This window comes from Cetorhinus maximus, chromosome 6 (genome assembly GCF_964194155.1).
Source record: "Cetorhinus maximus chromosome 6, sCetMax3.hap1.1, whole genome shotgun sequence".
Classification (NCBI taxonomy): Eukaryota; Metazoa; Chordata; class Chondrichthyes; order Lamniformes; family Cetorhinidae; genus Cetorhinus; species Cetorhinus maximus.
Genome location: NC_135884.1, coordinates 119,019,407 through 119,039,269, shown reverse-complemented (window position 1 = coordinate 119,039,269; position 19,863 = coordinate 119,019,407). Strand labels below are relative to the sequence as shown.

Sequence of the window (19,863 nt, the reverse complement as noted above, 5' to 3'; positions counted from 1 at the left end):
CCTTTTTGCTACCTCCAAATGCACCTCTTTAGTCTTTAACACTACCATTAAAAATCCCTTTTTCTTGTGTCCATGACGTCTTTGTCAAATCTCTCCTGAGCTCCCACCTATTCCTGACCTTCTATTTTGCTCACCTGCTCCACCCCCTCTTAAAGAGTATAAAATCCATCACATTTCTACCTCTCTTCAGCTCTGAAGAAGCCATACGGACTTCAAACATTAACTCTGCTTCTCTCTCCACAGATGCTGCTGAGTTTTTCCAGCATTTTCTGTTTTTATCCATGTAATGACTTGATGTACCAGACAGGTTTCTACTTGAAACAGATAACTTTATTATAGAGAGCTTTTCAGAAGCTACAGAACCAGGTCCTCGACTAGAAAGCCAGGTCCACCAGATTACCCGCGCTTAGGGCTCATTCGTTGGAGTCTACAAGAACAATCACATGACCCCTGACAGGCAGTAGGAAAAGGCTATACCTTCAATCGCTACATTTCCTCCCCCTTTAGTTTTTTTTACATTTCCTATTTACAAAGAACAGGTCAGGTGATTAAGGATGAAGTCTCTGAGGTGGTTTCCTTATTTGATTAGAGCGGCGTAGCTCACCCACTTCTCCCACTGGATCGACATGATCAGGAACTGCCCCATCAGGTTCATCATTAGAAAGTGGCAGTTCAAGGTTTGGCAACTCTACAGAGACATCGGGTATGTTCTATTCTATTCTAAGTTGATTTGTCACCTCAAAGATTAATGATTCGATGTTAATCAAAGGCAGAATAGCTGGTTGTTGGAATGCCTCTCTACTCCTAAAATAATCCACATGCTTTCAAACAATTCGGTCTTCCCCTTGCACTTGGAAGGACAAGGGACCAGTTTCTGAGACAATTTTACCAGGAATACAACAAGGTCCACTTCCAAAATTCCGCAGGATAACTGTATCTCCTACAGTAGATCTTCAGGTTTGCTATGAATATTGTGATTTTTGATTACTCTGATTCTTCTCTACCTTTCCTTCTAGGTTTGGAAACACCAGACTTAACCTTGTGTGTAGGCGGCGTTTCATGAATAACTCAGATGGTGTTGAACCCGTATTTGAATAAAGTGCCGTACGATAATTGAGAAGAAAGTGGGAAAGTCGAGTTTCTAGAGTACCTTCCGATAACCACTTCATTCCTGAATTGAAAGTTTTCACAGCTCTTTCAGCTAACCCGTTTGATGATGGATGATATGGTGCTGTTTTAATATGTCTCATTCCATTTAAATTCATGAATATCTGAAATTCTGTACCAGTACAGTAACATTATCTGAAATGATGACGTCCGGTGGGCCATGTATACTAAAACATTGAAGCAGCTTTTCAATAGTTGCACTCGATGTTGGTGATCTGATTTCATACACATGCATCCACTTAGAATGCACATCTATGATCAATAAAAACATGGTACCTAAAAATGGTCCTACATAATCAATATATAGTCTAACCCAGGGTCGACCAGGCTACTCTCACGGATGCAGTGGAACTGAAACAGGCAACTTCTGTTGTTGCTGACAGTGGAGACAGTGCTTGACCATGCTTTCAATGTCACTGTCTATGTCTAGCCACCAGACATAGCTTCCTGCAAGCATTTTCATCTTTGATATGCCTGGATGCACACTGTGAAGCTCTATCAAGAGTGGTTATTTTTCTTGCAAAGGGACAACAACTCTTGATCCCCACAACAAGATTCCATCTTGACAATTTAACTCTGTTCTACGAGCATGGAATTTTCTCATCTCTTCAGACACTGGTGAATTTGAGCACCCTTGCAATACAAAGTCTCGGGCTTTCAACAAAACTGGATCTCTGTTCATCCAATTCCTTATTTGCTTCGCATACACAGGCAGAGTTCAAGAAATTCAGCACAAGCACAACTTGTTGTGGCACTGGAGCATGTGCAATGCTATCTGGTAACGGGAGACGACTGAATGCGTCCGCATTTGCAATATGCAAGCCAGGACAGTGCATAAACGTATATTCATACACAAATAATATCCAATCCCAACGTTAAATTCTTGCTGAGGTTATTGGTGGAATGGCTTTATCCTCACTGAATAAACCCATTAATGGTTTATGGTCCGACACCATGGTGAAATGTCATCCATGTAAGTACTGGAGGAATTTCTTCACTCCGAATATCACAGATAAACCTTCCTTTTCTAATTGGGAATAATCCTTCTCGGCTGCAGAACGAATCCTGGAGACATAGTCGATTAGTCTTTCGGAACCATTTTCCATTGTGTGTGATAACACAGCTCCCACACCATAAGGAGGCGCATGAAAGGTTAATATTAATTCTTTTGATGGGTCATAATATACCAATAAACATGATGTATGTAAGAGCTTCTTAACTCTCACAAAGGCTTCTTTTTGTTGCGAATTCCATGACCAACATTGATTCTTTTTTAACAATAAGTGTAATGGTGCTAACACTGACAAGTTTGGTAAGAAGTGGTTATAATAGTTCATAATGCCCAAAAAGATTTGAGTTCAATTACATTGGATGGAGAGGGTGCATCTTTGATTGCCCTAACTTTCTCTTCTCCAGATACAAACCCAAGGCATCCACCCAATGACCCAGGTAAGTAACTTCAGGTGCTTGGAATGTACATTTTGCTTTCTTTAATCATACACCAGCTTCCAAGAATCTTCTTAACACCACTTTCAGGCTAGCCAAATGTTCAGTTTCAGTTGACCCTGTGGTCAGAACATCATCCAAGTATACTACAACTCGGGGAAGTCCTTGCAAAAGACTCTCCATTGTCCTTTGGAAGATTGCACATGCAGATGATACTCCAAAGGATAGGCGAGTACATTAATACAGACCCTTGTGCATGTTGATGGTTACATGCCCTCTAGACATGCTATCCAGCTCTAGCTGTTAGTATGCATGGCTTATGTCCAGTTTGATATAAGATTTGCCTCCAGCTAGCTTAGTATATAAGTTGTCTATCCTCGGGATAGGATATGTATCTAGTTTAGCTGCCTTGCTCACGGTCAATTTATAGTCCCCAAAAATGTGTATAGTTTGATCAGGTTTCACCACAGGGACTATGGACGCTGACCATTCCGAACATTGAGCAGTTTGGATGATGCCCAGCTTTTCTAACTGGCACAGTTCTACATCCACCATCTCCTTCAGGGCATAAGGCACAGGTCTGGCCTTAAAGAAAGGGGGTGTCGCCTGAGAATCCACACATATTTTTGCTTGCAAGCCTTTTAACTTCCCTAATTCATCACGACATACACTGTCGTATTTCCTCAGCCGTTCAGAGCTCCTCCTGTTCTCAAGCAAAATATTTCAGACCAGTTGAGCTTAATTTTTTGTACCCAGTCTCGGCCCAGGAGACTAGGTCCTTTACCTGTCATTATGACACTGGAAGCTGGGCTGTCTATTGCCTATAGGACATAGGTATTGTGGAGATGCCCTTTGCCTCCATGCATTCTCCAGCGTATGTCTCCAATTGAGCCATGGTTCACTCCAGATTCAGTGGCTGGGTACCTTCATTTAGGTATTTAAATGTGTGCTCTCCCACCGCTATAGTTGAGGCTCCCATTTCTACCTTCCCATTCCCTTGAATTGTGACGGTTATAAGTTCAGTTATTACTGCTTTGACATGGACAGGGAATAGATATCAGTAACGGTAGCTTCAAGTTCTGTTATATTACCCACTTCAATCATTTTGGTCCGCTGCTTTTGGGCTGTTTCAATTTTGCCCTGCATTGCTTTATTACATGACCTTTTTTATAGCAGTAATGGCCTTCTGCCCCCTTGAATCTGCAGGTGTCTGGTACGTGGTTACCCCCACATCTGGAACAGATTAACTTCGGAGTTGCTGCTGAAATGCTCCACTAGGCCTTTTGGTTTTTCTAGCAGCAGAGACAGTCTCTCACTTTGCTGCTGGGTCTCTGGCTTTCAAGCCACACCTGGCGGTAGGATCCCAACCCACATGAAGAACAGCATCATGTTGCACATTCTGTAAACGGCGCTGAATGGCATCGTCGTGAACTCCACAAACTAATCAGTCCCGCCACATGCCATTGAGTATGATTCTGAAGTTGCAGTGCTCAGTCAACTGCTTCAACTTCGCTATATAGGTTGCGATGGACTCCCCAGGGGCCCTTACTCTGGAGTTAAACTTAACCCTCTGAATTTTATGGATGGCTTCGGCTGAAAATGCATCTTCACGAGGTCTACCAATTCATTAAAAGATTTATAATTGGGTACGTTCGGGGCCGTCAAGCTGCAGATGAAATTACATGTCTTGCTACCACATACGTTCAAAAGGATTGCTTTCTGCTTCATCTCCACGGTAATTTCGTTCGCCACAAAATAAAAACCAAGGCACTCTACATGCTGGCTCTAGTCTTCGATTCTGCTGAAAAATGGCATGACTGGTGAGTATACCTTTCCTTTCTCTTGAGAACTGATGTACTCACATTCACAAGGCGTGGTGCAGCGTCGGAGATATTTTACCCTCGTCGCCAAATGTAATGACTTGATGTACCAGACAGGTTTCTACTTGAAACAGATAACTTTATTACAGAGAGCTTTTCTGAAGCTACATGCTCAAACTAGGTCTTCGACTAGAAAGCCACGCCCCCACCCCCAGATTACTTGCACTTAAGAAGAACAATAATCATGTGACCTCTGATAGGCAGTAGGAAAAGGCTATACCTTCAATCATTACAATCTACAAGCCAGGAGTGTGATGGAATACTCCCCACTTACCTGGATAAGTGCAGCTTCAACAACAGTTAAGCATTTGACACCATCCAGAACAACACAGTACGCTTGATTGGTACCTCATCCACCATCTTAAACATTCACTTCCTTCACCACCAGCACACAGTGGCACCAGTGCATACAATATATAAGATACACTGCAGCAACCCGCCAATGGTCATTCAACGGCACCTTTCAAACCCCCACCCTCTGCCACCTAGAAGAATAATGGCAGAAAATAAATGGGAACACCACCACGTGCAAGTTCCCCTCCAGGTCACACACCATCCTGACCTGGAAATATATTGTCATTCCTTCACTGTCACTGGGTCCAAATACTGGAACTCCCTTCCTAACAACACTATGGGTGTACCATAATCACAGGGACCACAGTGGCTCAAGAAGGGCTTACCACCAACTTCTCAAGGGCAATTAGGGATGGGCAGTAAATGCTGGCCTTGGCAGTACCACCCACATTCCATGAACAGATAAAAAAAATTGAAAGGACTGTCAAATTTGGCCAGGAGCAACTGACACTTAAAGTATGAATGATCTGATGAGGAATGGCACATCAAAAAAAATCCTCAAGTTGAAAGTTCATACCTAAAACTTAAAATCAGTATCACGAGAAGACATGTGGTTAGAAGACAGTAGTGAGCATTACAATTTAAGTATCACATTGTTAAAGGAACAGACTGAATTATCAGCTGTTGCATTCTGCCATTTCTCCAGAACTGTGATATGTGAAGCAGAGCTCTATCTCCCTCCAGCTTCTGCTGCTTATTTAAACATACCGATATTGTTTTCAAATGGCAATTTTCCTTGCTGGTTTGAAATTTAAATTGTTGTGCAAAGTATCCTTTTAATTGCAGCTATCAGCATCTCACAAAGCAAACTGGAGCGATGCAGCACTAGTCTGGGTGAATGGACTAAACTGAATTTGACCTTGACTAGTTCTGCATACTTCACCTAAATTTACTTTCGTAAAATCTATAATGAAGAAATCTTTCAATCCTTTAATCATATAAACAAGCTGACTGAAATCGTAGCCAATACAGTAAAACACAGAAAACAGGCGGAGAGAATTCCAAATCTGAGAATAGGCAAAATAAAACACGGTTTAAAAAATGACTATACTTACACTGACAATCTGTTACACCCTGGACAAACAATTTGGAGAAATATTACTGCAATTGTGACAGAATGGCAGGGGGAGGCAGTGGCATAGTGGTATTGGTATTGGCACTGGACTAGTATTCCAGAGACCCAGGGTAATTCTCTGGGGATTATGGGTTCGAATCCCACCATGGCAGATGGTAAAATTTGAGTCCAATAAAAATCTGAAACTAAAAGCTGATGATGATCATGCATCCATTGTTGATTGTCATAAAAACCCATCTCCTTCACCAATATCTATTAAGGAAGGAAATCTGCCATCCTTATCTGCTCTGGCCTATGTGTGACTCCAGACCTACAGCAATGTGGCTGATTCTTAAATGCCCCCTGAACAAAGGCAATTATGGATGGGCAATAAATGCTAGCCAGTGACACCCACATCCAATGAATAAAAGAAGATGTTATAAAGCAAATAGTCTGATACAAATATTGCAAGAACTTGAGGCTGTGTGGATGTAATGGTTTAGAACCTTATTCTTATGCATATGAGGGGAAAAAAGAAATTGGTTTGGGGAAAGTTTCAACCCAGTTTCTATGAGACTGCTCATAATTTAGCCACAAATTTAGCAGCCTTAGCTTAAGGTGTCACAATAATCTTTGATGGAAAGATTCTGCCTGGTGATTGGGTTACAGTTCAGGACAGAAATGAGAGAATTTGTCTTGCTTAGCAACCATGCCATACCTCTCTGGGAAGATTTGCTTAATGTAGATTCTAAAACTGTGAAAGGTCTTCCATTCCCTTCACCTACTAAGAGAAAACATGGAAAGAAGCAAGAGCTTCAAGAGTTGCCTGTTCCAAACATCTCTCCAGAAACAGAAAAGATAGTGGCTATAATGATATGAATATTTATCCAATGTCTTGCTTTGGCCTGGAAAACATCTGTCTGCTATAGTTTAAAATCACATACAATTCTTCAGCTTGCCCATTTCTCATTAAAGGACTGGGCCTGTTGCCTTATTTCAACCACAGATGAGCCACCACATTTGGACAAGATTGCAACTGGGTCAATAGATTGGGTTGAGTTAAATTTTAAGGATATAAATAGGAGAGAGAATGGAGAAGACAGAAGGGAAAAATAAAATTTGGAAAAAAAGAAATGCAACAAGCAGAGATTTTATTTCATTTAAATTTCAGTGTTTATTTTTGTGTCTTTAACATCACAGTTATTGGATTCAAGCTGAAGAAATAGTTTGCTTTTGGGAACAAAGCCATCTCATTTAGTGTCTCAAACAAGGAACACATTACCCTTTGTGACATTATTCGTTTTGCAACAATAAATGTATGATATCAACAAGATATTGATTGCAATTAGCTTAACTTGTTTGGCACACCAAACATGGTGCCTTTGTTCCCGAAAGCAAACTTATTTTTCCAGCTAGGTTCCCTTAAATCTATATGCGGAATCACTAATGCAAGCGGCGTTTTTAAATAATGATCTGCAAAAGCAGCAGGCTTCAGCAGTCAGATGATGTAAATAGATAACTTACCTACCTGTCACATGACCTCCCATCACTCTAACAGATCTAAATATATTGCCACAATCTTTATGAATAATGAGTGCACCTGTTTACAGTGTCACCTCTGTTTTCGCACTGTCTCCTTCAGCTACATTTTACTTCTGATGCAAATTTTTTGACAGCCAGCATCAATTTGGAATCACAATACATGGAGCATGATTGTTCTTTTGAGCGTTTTTATTTTTCTCTATCAGGACAATTAAATGGTGCTAAAATAATTGGAAAATTGGGCCAGGAGAATTGTTATTTTGGACAAAATGCAGATTATATGCTCTCCAAATCAATGTTTAGAAAGCATTTCATTCATGCACCAAATGTACCTTCACATCACGCGTATCCATCCTTGGCTATGAAATACAAGAATTCCCTGCAGCATTTTTTTTTTTGTTTTGCCTGGTTTTTTCCCACCAAATTTCTCCACTCTTGTTTGAAGGTGCAGGCTCATGCTGGAATAGACTTCCAAAGGTGGAGGGAGTCCAGCAGTACCCCAACCAGGGGATATTGTTCATGTTTAGCCTGTACAGTCAATATTGGCAGGCTATTCTACCACGCAGCAACAATACTAATTTGGATCTTATCCTTATCCGTCATGTACACACAGTGTGTGACACTAAATACCATGGCTGAGTTTTTTTTTCCCCTTTCTATTCCAGGGGCACAGAGACCAATTTTAACACTCTAACTGCTACTCCAGTTGAATTAGCTAACTCAACACAGACCAGTGATCGGATCAGGGGCTTTCCTGTTCTGAATGGTTCAATTCAATGCTGCATAGTACACTAACCAATTCAGGGAGCTTATTTCACTTTGTCTGATTCTAAACAAGATTGTATATCTTCTATAAATTCAACATGTGAGAGCAACACTAATGTTTTGCCTCTTTGCCTTGGGGGGAATATATGTCATGTCTCAAATAATCATAATATGCCTATTTCTCAATTCCCCTTTTGAAGGTGCACATGCTGGGTTTTCACAAGGGCAGGCACCCTTCAGTACCTCACCCAAGTGGGAATTCTTCCTAGGGTAAATTCACCAATTCCACCGTTTGAACAGGGACCACACTTGAAGCAAATACAGGTCAGAGACAAGGCTACAACATTGAAGGGGCGATTCTCCAATTAACACTCCCTTTGAGTGTGACTTCTCACATGGAGTGAAGGACTGATGAATGTACCCTTGTAAATCCAAATAGTGAATGCTGGGAGGTTATTTTGTCATGGCAGCACATAATTTCTTGATTTGAAACTTTGCTTTTGAAGATTTGTTATAAACATCTTAAAGGATCGCACAGCTTTCTATTTAAGATAGGGAACATTTAAGTAAAACCATCAACACAGCAACTGCTCATCATGGCCGATAAAGCTGACAAGCTTCATTCTTATCAGTTCCAGCTTCACTAGAATAAACCACATTCCCAGAAAGTGTTTTGTCTCCTATTTTGGCCACTCACTGGTGTAAAACAAAATCCTTACATTCCACTCCTCGCATAACGAGCAGCGTTGTTTAAAAAAAAATTGGGGCCATGTTTATTGCATTTTTCTTCAATACTTGCAAGATAGCAACTGGTACTACAATGATATGTGTTATAAAATGTGTTATTGAAAGTGTGTGTGGGAAAGGCTTGTGATTTTACAGCTAAAAACCTATTCCGTTACACTGAGGGGGTTGTATTTAAAAAGAAAACAAATCTGCAACGGTACCGCACATTCTCATGTAGCCCAATCATTAAGTAACTCTGCACAATTTATTTCTTTAAAATAGCACTATAAAACAATAATTTTAACAAGGAAACATGATATGGCACTTTTGTGGTAGATACAAATCAATGTATTAGACCTCTTGTTGTGCAATAGTACAATTTCTATAGGTTGGCTGACCAGGTTGTAGAAGGTTAATGACGCTGACATGCCTGAAACATTCAGAACAACTTGTTTTTTCCTTCAAAGTGTTTGAGTGGTATTTTACACAAAGACTGAGACATGCAGAAAAGAGATGTTCTGCGGCTGTGGATTATATCTGAAATACAGCTTTCATAACCTGTAATCTCTAACCGCTATAAAAGAAACAGAACAAAGCACAAGGCAATAGAAAGCAATCAGCAAATGTGAGAAAAGTGTTCAGGGAACAGAAGAACAATAATGGAACAAGCAGATCAGTGGGATTGTGAGAGGTGCTTCCCTCTGCTTGGTGTCAGTATGTAACTTCCTTACATTTACTCAGCTGGTTACAAGTGAGAGCAGCTCACTGCACAAATCCAGACAGATGCAGGTCTCAGTGCAGGCCACCCTTTGTGCTTGCTAGGGAATTCCAATCACCACTGCTATTTCTACAGTATGCCAAAAGAAACAGACACAAAAAGCTTTCCTTGCCTTAAGTCACTTTCTAAATTGGCTCCCAGGAGCTTTCCCTTACCTTGTTCTGTAAAGCAGTCGATTATGTATGATTTTTTTCTCATTGTTTAACGTACACACTATAACCTGAGCAATATCCGTGCCCCAGTAGTTTTTCTCCCAGATTGGAGTGCCAATGTGTTGTGTGTCAATGTGTTATCTGCTTGCAGTGCCAAAGATATGAATGGCAGCAGTGCCAATGATAAGGGTGGCAGCAATGGCTCTGATTTGAATTCACCAAGCACACGTGCAATAAGTTATATCATCTCTCCATGCTGAGTTGGATATCTCAGACAAAGATATCTCACTTGGAACAAAAAATTATGAAAACTGGAAAATGGACCTTTGACTCTTTAGTCATTCAGGGAATTAGCAGAGGGAATTTAAAAAATCAGTACTTTAAAATACTAGAGGATTAATGTTATCCCCATTTACCCCTTATATTTCCCATGAAAGCTACTAATTCTCACCTTGAGGTGACCTATTTCACAGCTGCTATCAAATACACCACAGTGATCAGCCTACTGAAGGTAGGTTTGTGGCAAGTTGAACCTGTTAAGTTTAGTCTTACCTTCCTACCTCTAAAGTGTGCCAACTACCGTATGGCACTCCATTTAGCAGAGTGATGACAAATCAATATAATTCATTACTGTGGAAGTACAGGCAAGAAAACTATAGAGGTCAGTACAGAGAATGGCATGATCTTATCCCAAGATAATAAGCCAAACAGGAAAGTTGCCATGTTGGCATTAGTCAAAGTAATTCCTTTGAGAACAATTAGGTCCTTCTCCGACTGTAAGTGTGATCAGTACTTCTCAAACCAATGGAAAGTTGTCTATCCACCTTGTTTTCACTTAAAACTAGCAGCAGAAAAACTATACATATGACATATCTTGTTACTTGACACTGTTGAACACAGCCTCCTTCTCCAATGTCTCTTCATGGTCATCTAGCTAAGTGGGACTTGCCTGATTTCACTTTTATCTATTTCATCGTAACCAGAGAATCACCTGCAGTGGCTTCATTTCCCTCTCCCACAACATTATCTCTGGTGTTCTACAGGATCTATTTTTGTCCTGCTTCTACTTCTACTTTAGCTGCTGCCCCTCAGTGACATCATCAAGAACATAGCTCCAGTTTCCAAATGTACATTGACGACACCCAGCTCCACCTCACCACCACTGCTCTCAACTCCTCCACTAGCTTTAAATTATCAAACTGTTTGTCCCACATCCAGTAGTGGAGGAACAGAAATTTCCCCCAATTAAATACTGAGGAGACCAAAGCCATTGTTTTTGGTCTTCCTTAAAACTCAGTCCCCTAGCTACCAATTCCATTCCTCTCCCTGGCAACTGTCTGAGGCTGAACTTGATGTCATATTTGACCCTGAGATGAGCTCCAATCACATATCCATGCCATCATTAAGGCCACTTATTTCTATATCCATAACATTGCCAACTCTGCCTCCACCTGCCTCCACCTTACCTTATCTGTACTGAAATCCTCATATATGCCTTTGTTGCCTCCAGGCTTTAACCTTTCAATGCGCTCCTAGCCAGCATCCCATGTTCTATTCTCCATAAGCTTGAGGTCATCGAAAACTCTGTTGCCCATGGTCTTACTCCCACGAAGCCCTGTCTCTCTATGGCCCCTCTACTCACTGATTTATAATGGCTCCCAGTTAAGCAATTCCTCAATTTAAAAATTCTCATCCTTGTTTTCAAATTCCTCCATGGCCTCACTTCTCTCTATCTCTCTAGTCGTACAACACTCCAAAGTATCTGCACTACTCTAATTTTGGTCTCTTGAGCATCCCAGATTGTAATTGCTCCACCAATGGTGGCCATGCCTTCAGTTGACAAGGCCCTGAGCTCTGGAATTCCCTCACTAAACTTCTCCGTTTCTCTATTCATGATCCTCCTTTAAGACACTTCTTAAAACCTACCTCTTTGACCAAGCTTTTGATCATCTGCCCTTATACCTCATGTGGCTCACTATCAAATTTTGCATTATAATGTTTCAGGGAAGCACCCGACGAATTTTATTACATTAAAGGTGCTATGTAAGTACACGTCACTTTTGTTACTGTTTGTACTTACCATTCTAAGTGCTGACCATTAGAATTATCTTCTTTAAGCAGTATTTGGACATAAACTTGGGATCATTGTTTGGGTGGCCTGTGTTCCACTGTGATATTGAATGGTTGATCTAATGTTATAGTGATATTGTAACACTGTATTAAAGTCGGGTGGAGAGCGGGATTATTTTCATGAAAGGATGAAAACAGGTGCTAAATGAATGCAACAAGCCAATTTGCAAGTCTGGTTTTAGCACACAATTTTGGTCATAATTGTTGAGCGACATAATTTGAATTTGCCTGCAAGCATTAAAACAGACACATAATCGCTGATTAAGAAGATATTTTTGGGGAGCTGTATATGTGGGCTCCTTGAACCCATTTCCACTGAAGATGTGTGCTGCAAGTTCTGCGTGTGTAATGCCCATGCTATTTTAGTTGCAACAGATGGCATCTGCAGCAGCGCGCAAATTTCTGGCGTGAGTTGTGCAAGACGCCATTTTGTTGAGAGCATTAGCAAACATGTAGTGAGCATTCCAGATGTATCAGGGTATTCAGATGATGACCATCAATTAGTGTGCAACTGCCATGTAACAGTACTAATTTGGAGCTCAATGCTCTAGTTAATGCCCTCTCTTAATCATGCATGGCTGAATGGGTGTCAATACTTAATTGCCCTTAGGGATGGGCAATAAATGCTAGCCGAGCCAGTGATGCCCACACCGCATGAATGAATAATTTTTAAAAATTTCTCCCTGAACATCCTGGGTGGATATGGCCTCCTGATGAAAGCCTTCCTCCCTCTCTTCCTGCCTCTTCCAGCTGCTCACCTTGCTCTGTACTGCTTTTGATTATTTTCCCAGCCATGCTATTTTTGAAGGTGATTGCCTACTTGTGTACTCATGTCTTGGAGCAACCAATTTGTGCAGAAGTTTTGAAACCAGCAAGAAGTCCTCCAGCAAGAAGTCAAATCGCTCTCTGTAGACTTTAGCAACTTTAAAGAGCTCTAGAAAGTACAAAATACTTCTACAATCATAGTAACAGCCAGCAGAAATCAATAAGTAACTAACCTGAAAGTAATTAATGATCCCTTTAAATAGCATTGTTTGGGGGGTCCATCCTGCAGCTGATGTGCATTCGGCCATGCATGATTAAGAGAGGGCATTAGCTGGGGCATTGAGCTCCAAAATGGCAGTACTGTAGCACAGCAGTTGCACACTGATTGATGGTCATCATCTGAATGTCCTGATACATCCAGAAAATGCTCACTACACGTATGCTAATGCCCTCAACAAAATGGCATCTTGCAAGACTCACAACAAAGAAATTCACCTACCTGAACCTCATTGAGAAATAATGTGTCAGATATTTGCACTTCAATAAGGACCTGATGTAGTCACAACTGAAACCTCACGGCAGAGCATTGCCAGTGGCTGTGAAGTTGACCGTGGCCATGAGCTTTTACGCGTCAGGCTCCTTCCAGGATGGAGATATTGGCAATATCTTGCCATCAACTATTGCATTAGGGAGATCATTGGCATTCTATCTTCAAAAGGAATACATTTCATTCCCTCTTACCAGGGAGAAGCAGGCAGAGCAAGCATGCAGTTTTGAGAGGATTGTGGGCTTCCCCAACGTGTAGGGTGCCATTGAATGCATGTACTTCGCTTTGCAGGTGCCACATGTCAAATTTGTGATGTACCACAACTGAAAAGGATTCCACTCCATCAACAGCCAGCTGGTGTGCAACCATATTGTTCATTATACAGGCTTGGGCTGACAAGTGGCAAGTAACATTCGTGCCACACAATTTCCAGGCAACGACCATCTCCAACAAAAGAGAATCTAACCATTACCCCTTGACATTCATTAGCATTACCATTGCTGAATCCCCCGCTATCAACATCCTGCAGGTTACCATTGACCAGAAAGTGAACTGGACCAGTGATATAAATATTGTGGCTACAAAAACTGAGGATCCTGCAGAGTAGCTCACCTCCTGACTCCCCAAACCCTGTCCACCATCTGCAAGGCACAACTCAGGAGTGTGATGGAATACTCTCCGCTTGCCTGGATGAATGCAGCTCCAGCAACACTCAAGAAGCTTGAACCCATCTAGGACAAAGCAGCCCACTTGATTGGTACCCCATCTACCACCTTAAAACATTCACTCTCTTTACACCGATGCACAGTAGCAGCAGTGTGTACCATCTACTAGATGCACTGCAGTAACTCACCATGGCTCCTTTAACAGCATCTTCCAAACCCACAACCTCTACCACCTAGAAAGACAAGGGCAGCAAATGCATGGGAACATCACCACCTGCAAGTTCCCCTCCAAGGCACACACCATCCTGACTTGGAACTATATCGCCATTCTTCATTGTCTCTGGGTCAAAATTCTGGAACTCCCTCCCTAAAAGCACTGTGATTGTACCTACATCACATGTACTGCAGCAGTTTAAGATGAAGGTTCACCACCAACTTCTCAAGAGTAATTAGGGATGGGCAACAAATACTGACCTAGACAACAATGCCCACATCCTGCAAAAGAATAAATTTAAAGATATATGCAGTGAATCAAATAGATCAATGCACAATATCCTGACAGCCGTGATCATGCCTTCATTCTGTGGTTGTTCACAGTGCCAACTGCATTTGATCCGCTGTGATAAACCAACGGGTATACTGGGAGATGAGGGCTATCTATTGAACACATGACTGATGACTCCAGTGCACAAGCCACACACACGTGCACAGCATGCATACAATGAAAGTTGTGCTGCCACACAAAATGTGATAGTGCAGACCAAAGATGTGCTGAAATGATGCTTCAGTTGCTTGGACCGAGCTCTGGAGAAGCTCTGCAGTAGTCAGTAAAGTGGGTGTCAGACTGCATGCTGCACAACCTCGCTATCATGAGGGCACAGCCACTGCCACCAGTTATATGGCGAACAGCTAAGGAGCAGGAGAAGAGAAGAGGAGAAGAAGCAAGACACAGAAGAGGAAAAGGAAGGGAGGAGGCAATCTGGGCAACCCGTATCTGACTGGGTTGTCCATGAACAACTCCTCATACTATCATACCAGTAAACAGCACCCCAATTCCCCATTCACCAACAATCCCACATCTCACCTTCCCTCTGTCATTGACCGTCACAGCGCCTGCTTGGCCACGATGGAAAAATAAAACCCAAGACAAAATAAACATTTCAAACAAAATTTATAAATCAAAGCATGCCATATTGCATACAAACATAAACTATTTACCCTCGTCAGTATCTGAGCTGGTGGCTGTAATTATTAGGTCAAGTGATGGTGTTTCTTCATCATCAATATCTACCTGACATTCCACCTCTTGCTCTCCCATCCTTGTCTGATCAGACTCAGTCCTTCGGTCTCCAAATGGAGAAAGGCACAAGGGTAGAGTTATGGTGAGGGGGTGTGGGAGCTGGGAGGAAGAAAATATTGTATGCTTACACAATCTGCAGCCTGTAAGCAAGAAGAGATTGTGGGATGAGAGTGAATTGAGATGTGAGAAGAAAGATTAGATATAAGGATAATATCATCTTCCATGTTTTCAGGCCCACCGCTGACCATGGCTTCAATATGCTCCAGTGATGGCAAGCATAATCCTTTCCCATCCCTGTCCCCTGATGGTTAGGGCCTAATGCATCCAGTTCTGCATCACCTTGTCCTGCAAGATAGAGGGAAGTGCATCAGTGTGTGCCGTGCAATCTGTTTGGTGATGTGGGCATCATGGTTGAATAGCTTGCAGTTTATGCAAACTGCGAGGTATGGGTGTGAGACTTTCAGCAGCACTATGCTTTGAGGATGAGGTGAAGCTATGAATGCTGGGTATTGATCATGATTGATAGAGATTGTTGGTTGCTGAGTGATATGGGTGTCTCAGAGGCTAATGGTGCATTTGGTGGGATATGGCATTTGAAGATTCATTCACTGACCTTGACCACTCCTGTCATTGAACTTCTTGCAGCACTGCATCCAGGTCCTCAGGGCTTGACTTCTAGCATTGAGGACCACAGCTAGCTGGTCCAACTGCCTTCTAAGAATTTTCCTGAAGGACCTCCAGGCCCTGTAGATAGAGCCTCTCCTCTGCACCTCCTTGATCAAAGACTCCAGTGCAGCATTGGAAAAACTCAGAGCCCGCTCTCTCTCATATTGCATCATTACTGAACGTTTCCCAGGTCATAAATATTTAGAGAATGAATTCCAGCATCACCTCTAACCACGATGCACCCTCCCACCCCCCTTTAAGAGATGCAGGCTGGCTTTATTTATGAGAGGTTAGCTTTAACGGATGCTAACCTCTCACTATTTTGGCTCCCCTGCTGAGGTATGCAGCCGCTCAAAGGCATGCTTAGCACTGGCTGCATGCTACAATCGTGTTAATTAGGTGATGTTACAAAGTGGGTATGCTGCCTGCATCAGAAGCTGCAGGCGTGGACCAATCCTGCATCGCAATCCCCATGCCTATTTTCAGGGCTATCGAATTTTGCTTCTATAGAAAGCACTGGCTGACACACAGTGGCAGATTTCAGCATGGCTCAGAGGCTGAGGAAAAGGATGCACAGGTTTCCTGAGCACTTGTAGTGCTTTGTTAAGCTTGAGGCTCTCAGTATTTAATATTTTGTCAATGCTTGGTGTAAGTTAGTGTGTAATAAGAAAACCTTAAAACAGGCTAATGATCATTACTTATAAATAAATGTAAATAGTTCCTAGAAACTAGGAACTTATAACTTATAAATCAACAATTTAAACTAGTTAAACTAATTTGTTTTATGAAGACTAAAAATAAAGCAGCTGAATTCATTACACAAAGCTTACCTGTATAAAACAAGGTTAGTTAGAGATGGCAGTGCCGGAGGTGTGTCGTGCCTCCAGCATGTGGGAGTTTGTGAACAGCAGCAAGATTCCAGGCAACCACATCTGCAGTAATTGTCTGCAACTTAAGGAGCTTTGGCTCAGAGTTGTTGAGCTGCCGTCCAAAGTGCAGACATTGCAATGGATCAAGGAGGGAGGGAATTACCTGGACATTTTGATCCAGGAGGCAGTCACACCCCAGAAGTTGGGTCGCGGTTCAGATTTAGTTAGTGGTCCTGGACAGAAGGATATAACTGTGACTCAAATTGTGATTCAAGGTTGTACTCAATAGATTATTGGATACGAAGGCAATAAAGAGGCACAGGGACAGGGTGGGAAGGTGGAGTTTATGTAAAAGTTCAGTCATGATCTTATGGAATGGTAGAGCTGGCTCTGGAGACCATGTGTCCCGCATCTGTTTCTTGTGTTTTTATGTTCTCAGCTATGACAGTCGATGTTGTGGTGGAGGAGGTCTAGCGGAGGAAGGATATCCTGTAACCACAAGTGGAAGGAGGCCACCTCGTCCCTCCCCTCCACCCCATCCCTCTCTTTTGCAGCAATTGGTGCTGCTCTGTGTGACCTTCTGCCCCCTTCCATTTCTGCCTGCAGCCCAAGGGCCCACTAGCTGGATGCCCATGTCCAAGCACTCCCTTTCTCCTAGTGACTCCCATAAGGTGTCCAATAAAATAGTCCTCAGAGAACTTCTGGAATAAATGTTGATAAAGTGTTGGTGAAACCTTGACTAAGTATCCCCAAAGTCTCCTGATGTGTTTCAAAAGTCCTCCAAACCTCCACACCTCCAGTATTAGTCGACAATAAAAGGAGTGCTTCGAGGAGTGCTCAAAATTCTTAGCAATAACTTGTTTACTCCCAATCAGCTGGTCAGTGCGAGGGCAGAGTGTTAGGCCAAGAGTTATCCACCAAAATGTCATACAGGTTCCTTACTGAGCATTAGCAGGCAATTTATGTAGCATTCAGCCCATTAACCATCCCCCCTGTAACCATTCCTAGCACCAGCTTCAACTCCTTTACCAAGATGGTATCTTGCGCTATTATCATGCTAAACTGACGTTTCAACTCAAGATCCCCAGCTTAGCAATCTTGAATGCTCGTTATCATTTGAAGGAGCTGTCAGAAATCACACTCCGCTTTTTCAACAACCTCAAGTAGTTTCATTTTGTACCAGTAATATTTCATAATCATCTCTTGTTGAACAATGGATTATTTGCTTTTATATATCCCAGAGGATGAATCGACATTTGCACCTTTTGTCAATTTTAGCCACAGAATTTTTTTAATTCTTTCACAAGATGTGGGCATCGTTGCCTAGGCCAGCATTTGTTGCCCATCCCTAATTTCCCTTGAGAAGGAATTTTTAAAAATGTTTAATATTTTAGTTCAGGTTAACACTGATGGTACAGTGAAGAGCACCTTGAGGTAACTTTTCTGTTTGGTTTGTTTTTGTGTTTGTGGACTTTGTCCAAGTCGACAATGTTCAGTGTCATGCTGAGGCTAATGAACTGGTGATTGAGTTGGCAAATTGTGGGTGAACATCTCTATCTATGTGGACTGTCTGATACTTTAATATAGACTATTAATGCAACATTGCTGTTTGACCTACACGCATTTATTGTGTGACCCATACAGCAACAAGAAATTCCCAGTACTAAATATCACAACTCGAAGACTAGCAATCAGTGACCAAGGGGCCAGTTAGGATTTGAAACTTATTGCCATCCAGCAAAGATTTTGCCTTACCCAGCCCAGTTCACACCCAGAAAGTGATGTTGGTGTTGTGAAATATAACCTAGACATTACTTTAACCTCTACGTGTCAAAAACAATATTTTTTGTTGCAAAACATGGGAGCGGAGACACAGATTTTTGCATAAAGACACTTGCACTTGCAATCATCCTTTCTAATTCATATTCCATCTTTGTTCATTAATCATTTTTAAAATTAGTGATCCATTTCTTCCACTCTGCCATCTGTACTCAGTGTTGTAACAAACATGACACCTTCCTGCATAATAAAATCTGACAACTATGAAGTTGCATTTCTAAATAGCTTCCCATACACAGTGTATATGCATTTCCAGAACAGATGCTGTTACCAGAATTTAAAAAAGGACATTATTTCAGCCAAGTTCTTTCTTTACTTACATATCTGTATGAGGGAGATTTTCATCAAAGTGGCTCCTTATTTCACACTGTGGTAATTACAAAATTTGCTGTAAATCCATTCCAGCTATCACTGGTAGCTTTGCCCACAACTTCCTCACAGCAAGAATGGAGGCATTAAGTTAACCTTATTTCTCATCGCCACTCCTTTTTCATTTCTGCTTATATAACTATATTCTGACAGATTTAATTTAAGGTTATCAGCAGAACTGAATTACAGAATGCTGATGGGGATATAGGCCAGGCCTCTCTGGACTGATTAGCATCATTTAAGAAAGCATTCAGTTGCTGGGCTGATCATCTCAAGAGACTCCAAGATGGGTGGCCTTTTAGCTTTAGGAGTCACCATTAAACAGACTGATTTGAGTTCAATGTGCATGAAAAAGAGCTTAATAAGGACTCACGATTGTAGGTAGTTAAGTCTCAGTTCTTTCTTCCTGTCTTAAAATAATCTTCTAGCATTACTGTTCAAATAAACTATTCAAATTTAGCAAAAGTTGAAAAGTGCACCTTTTTAACTGTGCAATTTCTGAAAGCTGGATTAACATAAAGCATTTAAAGATCATAAACTAAGTTTATTTAGTGTCACATTTAATTGATTTAAAAAGCAATCACCTATGGAATTATAGAATTGCAAGAATAGCTGTTCTTTAAATCCATGTAGGACAAGTCAGTGAGGTATTAAAAGTTTAAAAGAAAAACGGTTTAAGTTGGTCAGCTGCTAGCCACATGGTAGCAATAAGTATAACAGAGCAGATTGAAGCCACAATTATTTCAGCTTTACTCACCTCCTGATCTTGGTTTTATCAGCAAAACATTCCCTGATTGGTAGACAATATGAGATGGAAGAAATAACGAAGAAACGCAAAGACTGACAGCC

The 19,863-nt window shown here is 41.5% G+C and overlaps 1 protein-coding gene across 6 annotated transcripts in view; it reads right to left on the bottom strand.

Annotated features, from left to right (window-relative positions):
- znf536 (zinc finger protein 536) overlaps positions 1-19,863 on the bottom strand; it is a 559,031-nt gene that overhangs the window by 460,267 nt on the left and 78,901 nt on the right. The window contains exon 1 of one of the 6 annotated variants that reach the window (XM_078544386.1): positions 18,966-19,080. The exons of the other annotated variants lie outside the window; for them this stretch is intronic. The gene's annotated coding sequence lies outside the window, so the exon portion shown is untranslated. Of the gene's footprint in view, positions 1-18,965; positions 19,081-19,863 lie in introns of those variants that run through there. 6 annotated transcript variants of the gene reach the window in all.